The sequence below is a fragment of the Otolemur garnettii genome, unplaced genomic scaffold (assembly GCF_000181295.1).
Source record: "Otolemur garnettii isolate 467f Iridium unplaced genomic scaffold, OtoGar3 scaffold00015, whole genome shotgun sequence".
Taxonomy (NCBI): Eukaryota; Metazoa; Chordata; class Mammalia; order Primates; family Galagidae; genus Otolemur; species Otolemur garnettii.
Window position 1 is genome coordinate 1,688,534 of NW_003852410.1, and position 5,134 is coordinate 1,693,667.

A 5,134-nucleotide genomic window follows, 5' to 3' on the forward strand; every position below is an offset into this window, starting at 1 on the left:
GGATTCGAACCCGCCACCTTAGGTGTACGTGGCTGGCGCCTTAGCAGGTTGAGCTATAGGTGCCGAGCCGGTACACTTATTTTCTAAGGTATGCCACTGAAAGGATGTTTTAAATCAGATTATAAATATTCTCTTACATATTTTTCAAAGAAAGTTTTTCATCTAAGACAAAATGAAACTTCCAAGAAATTTTCTGTTTTCAACACCTAAAACACAATTTTTATGAACAAAATTCACTTCTAGACGTTAATTTCAAATTAAGCAGATAAATCACCAGAGTTCAACCAAAAGTTATGTAAAAAATTTATTCTCATGATCTGGTTTTTCCTCTAAGATGTAACCAGTAATCATTGACTGTTAATTATGGCCTAATATATTATATGTTATCTCAATACAAAGAGGATAAAGCAAAAGTAGCTATCTGCACATCTGCATTATGCACTTTATTATTTTCCCAGTCAAAAGCAAAAATAAAATAGCCTTTCTCCCCAGAAAAGCTAGAATAATTTCAGAAAGTCAGTCCTTGGACATAAGAAGCATCAAAAGATATAAAATCTTTCAAACATATTAGTTTTCTATGTAAAGCACCCCATGATCCTTCAGAAAATGATTGTATGACCACCACAAAAGGTTCCAAACAGGAAATACAAGTGAAAAACACTTACTTATATGGAAACTTTCATATTATATAGTAGTTTAAACCAGAAACATTTATACCTTAAATTTTAAGTGTCAAACAGCCAGTACAAGTGAAATCCTATTTATTTGACAAGGCATCTTATATATCATAGTAATAAGAATTAGAACCACCTGAAATATTATCCATTAAAAGTTCCGTTTCATTGGTTTGCTTTTATCACTGGGAAAACAATGTGAGCCACATTTGTGAATGACAAAACTGATTTCCATTTGTTTTGGTTCCCTGCCACAAATGCCAGAGTCATACTACAAATTGGAGATGCTTGTAGTATTTAAGTACATTTACACAAAATTGAACAAATCAAAATTCTGAGGGGAAAAAAGTATAGGATGCAAGAAGTAGGGGGAAGACACCATATGTTAAGTATTGCATGTAATTGTTGGTATATCTGAATAGTAGTTCTCCTTCAGGTAGTTTCATACTCAGCAGACCTTTCTGCTTAATCAGAGATCATCCTAACAGGAGTTGTGGGGGAGGGGAGATGGCTCAGAGGGCTTCTGGTTGGTATCCTAAACCAGAATTACTCAAAATCTACATATTCCTTCTGGTCTGTCCCACACTTCAGATGGATCACTACCAAAGATATGTCAGAAGACCATATCCAACATGTATATAATGGATCGATTTTGTTAAGACAAACTCCAAAGAAAATATCTAATCTGCAGAAGTCTATTACCAATACAAAAATTAAGAATATTTATATTTGAAAATCACTCCCCAAATGGTAGCTCTTTAAAGTTTAATATTCCGAGTTTAGTAAAACATTTAGCAAACATCTATTTAATAAGGTAAATATGTCCTAATCAATGGAAGGAAGGAGATACACAACAAAAAAATTTATTCACTAAGGAGATGGTGGAAAACATGTCAGTTGTAGGATGAAAAAAAAAATCCTCCCAATCTAATTCTCACGAAGATTCTTTAATTTTTATTACTTTGGTTTTAAATGGATTCAAAAACTAAAACTCTAATGGAACTTTCAATCCTATCCATGCACAAACCCCCAGGTAAAAACAAAAACCTGTAAAAAAAAACCAAAACCAAAACCAAACAAATTAAAAGACTTTAACTATGATCCACTTTCCAGATGCTGATACCCATAAATGGGTAGGTTATAAATTGCTAATTCTCATCTCCCCACCAGTAAGAGGCAAACCAGCTCAGCAGTGAAAATCCCAGGAAAGCAAGGTTTCTTCTTAGTCCTAAAGCAGCCATCGCCTAAGTGCAGCTCCCTGCAGCCAACAGCATTAATGGACGCTGCACTGCTGTCCTTCCCTGGAGACAGCAGCCAGCACTACTCAAGCTTCTCACGTAGCAACCAGAGCTCCAGAGCCAGCAGCTGCTGCTGCCTTGTATACTTACCCCTGTGATCCAACCCAAAGGAACAACCTTCTCTGTACCCCACCCCCACTCCTTACACACTTTTTTTTATTTTGGACCAGTACTCCAATGCCAGGAAGGCTGGAATTGCGCTTTTAGAAATACACAATCCTAAACTCACCCTATAAAACTAAGACCTTTTATTAGAAAAACCAACATTTACTAAATTTCAACTATCTATGTTAATTAAGCCAGCAATTTATAAGTGAAAATTAAGCTTTGGTCTTTAGAATGCCAATTTTCCAAGCACTCTATAGTAGAATTTAAATTTGCAGCTAGAAACTAAGCCTTGTGTCATGCCCTACCAAAGGACATAATTCATTTTTCTACACATAATGACAGTCTCAGTAAACCTGAAAGACGTTAATCTTGTAACGGGCCAGAATTTTTGGCTACAGAAGAAAACTAATGATCCTCTAGAGAAAACTGGAAGAAATCCAATAAAAAAAAATTTCCCTGTGTCCTCCAAGAGAAACCTCCAATTATGTATTCTATGCTTTAGACCTAGCTCAGATTCCACACATATAAAATTACCACTTCTAACTTTTTATCTCAATGATCCCCCAAACATTAGTAATATAAAATTAGCCATCAAAAATACATTTTTTCAAATAGGGACTACACATTATTTTGAAAACCTCACAATACTCAATTCAGCTGGATCTTGCCCAATCAAAAGTATAGCTATGTAACATCTACCCAACAAAGACAGGTAAATATGACCTTGGTCAAGTGATGAAGAAAATTAGTAAAGAACCTGGAAGAGTATTTCAGCTCTAAGAGCAACAAGAAAAACTGGAGAAATGAATTTAAGTATAGACAAAGCCCAGTAGAACCCAGAGCTCTTGGCAAAAATTGAGTACTGGTGAACACATTGCACAAGTAACATGAGAAAGCAGAAAATGCAGGTCACACACGCACCCCTGACCCAGACCAGTAGAGCTGGCTGCAGCATCAGTATCCAAGAGAAAGACCACTTATGCTTGAGAAATGAGACAAGCAAAGGAGCTCTATAGAATAAATTAGCATAGAAGGGGTTTTCCCAACAGTTAAACTTTCCCTATCACGCGATTTACCTACTGGAACCAGGGCTTTTTCCCACCATTCACTTCACACGCCTGGCTTACACGCAGAAGGAAAGAATTCATAATGGGTAAATTTTTCTGCCTTTAAAGACGTTTTCAAAAGATCGCTCTCCACGCCCAAGGCAAAGAACGACACAATCTGGCTCAAGTCCAGGCTTGAACCCTACAAATTCAATGGGGGCTATCTCAGACACTGGGGTATGCGCCATGGGGAGCCCGAGAATGTGAGGTGGGGGAGCGAAGGAAACGTCTTTAATGTGGGAAAGGAAGCAGCCATCAGAGATGGGAACCCAAGAACGAGAGGGAAGGCGCCCAGGAGGATCATGGAGGGAAGATCGCGGGCCCCAGAGCCAGCAGAGTTGTCTGTCACAAGGCCACGAGAACCGACTTGGGGAGTGGGGGATCGAGGAGAGGGAAAAAAGTATGCCACTGTATTCTGAGTGGAGGGCAGCAAGAGGCCTATCCTCAAGTAAAAGATAAACGTGGAGTAGGCAGTTCCCAGGAAAGAGGTGAGGAGGCGTGGGGGAGGGGAAGCGTCCTGACCCAGGAAAGACGTGAAAGAGGCAGTGGGCTAGACCAGGTCACAGAGCAGCCCTCTCTCCCCGGAAAGAGCGGCGCGCGGCGTGTGGGGGACGAAGAGGGGCAAGAGGTGTAACATCCTCCTCCTAAGAACCCAGGAGGGCCAGGCCCGCGACCCGGGAGAGTGAGCTGGGGGAGGGGGGCCGGAGGTGACCCTTCCCTCCCGTGTGGCCCAATCGTCAGGGTCGGCCTCTCGCTTCTATCGGACCCTTACCTTGTCCCAGGCGCTGCCGGGACCTGGGCCCGGGCTGCGGCGCACTGCACTCCCGGGAGGCGGCAGGACTCGAGTTAGGCCCAACGCGGCGCCACGGCGTTTCCTGGCCGGGAATGGCCCGTACCCGTGAGGTGGGGGTGGGGGGCAGGAGGGCGGAGCGAGCAAAGGCGGGGAGGGGGAGGGCCAGGGAAAGGGGGGGGCCGGCACTACAGTGTTGGCGGACTGGCGGCACTGGGGCTGCGTGAGTCTCTGAGCGCAGGCGGGCGGCGGCCGCCCCTCCCCCGGCGACGAGAGCGGCGGCGGCAGCGGGAGCTCACTCAGTCCGCTGCCCGAGCGGAAACGCCACTGACCGCACGGGGATTCCCAGCGCCGGCGCCAGGGGCACCCGGGACACGCCCCCTCCCGCCGCGCCATTGGCCTCTCCGCCCACCACCCCGCACCCATTGGCCAGATCGCCGCCAATCAACGGGAGCCGCCGGGGCCGCCTAGAGAAGAGGCTGTGCTCTGGGGCTCGGGCTCCTCAGAGAGCCTCGGCTAGGTAGGGGAGCGGAACTCTGGTGGGAGGGAGGTTTGGCGGGGGGGGGATGGGGTCCGAGCTCACCGCCCGGCAGCTGGGGGATCGCCTTGTCCCGTGGGAAGGCGGGCATGTAGCGTTTGTTGCGGTCGAAGGGTAAGGGGTGGTCGGAGGCAGGATGGAGGGAGGCCCGCCCTGCGGCAACCGGAGGAGGAGGGAGAAGGGAACGGAAAATGCTCGAAAGCGGACGGAGCCATTGCTCCCGCAGAGGGAGGAGCGCTTCCGGCTCACCTCTTGTAGCTGATTGGCCGTTTATCCTCCCGCCGAGTGTGAAAACACAAATGGCGTATTCTGGTTGGAGAAGAGCGGCTGTCAGTTACAGCCTTGGGAGTGCGCAGCCGCTGAGCGACTCTCAGTGGCCCCTGGGTGGGGCGAGTAGGTAGGTGGGGTGGGGAGAAAGCTGGACGTGCGGGCGCGGTCGGCCTCCCGCGGGTGGGGGAAGGGAAGGTCAGTGAAAGTGGCTCCTGCGCGGGCGGCCTCCCACCCTCCCCTTCGGGGGAGTCGGTTTACCCGCCGCCTGCTCGGCTTCGGCATCTGATTGGCTGCTGAAGCCAGGGAAACGGGCCCTTGTTATTGGCTCGTGTCCCAAATGAGCGAAACCA

The 5,134-nt window shown here is 46.9% G+C and overlaps 1 protein-coding gene across 11 annotated transcripts in view; it reads right to left on the minus strand.

Annotated features, from left to right (window-relative positions):
• The window catches only part of SETD5 (SET domain containing 5), an 81,648-nt gene extending 77,416 nt beyond the window's left edge, over nucleotides 1-4,232 (minus strand). For 8 of the 11 annotated variants that reach the window (XM_023510641.1, XM_023510648.1, XM_023510645.1 and 5 more), the window contains exon 1: nucleotides 3,959-4,208. The gene's annotated coding sequence lies outside the window, so the exon portion shown is untranslated. Of the gene's footprint in view, nucleotides 1-3,958 lie in introns of all 11 variants that reach the window. The other 3 variants (XM_023510652.1, XM_023510653.1, XM_023510642.1) reach the window with 2 other exon arrangements.
• Nucleotides 4,233-5,134: the final 902 nt, after the last annotated feature.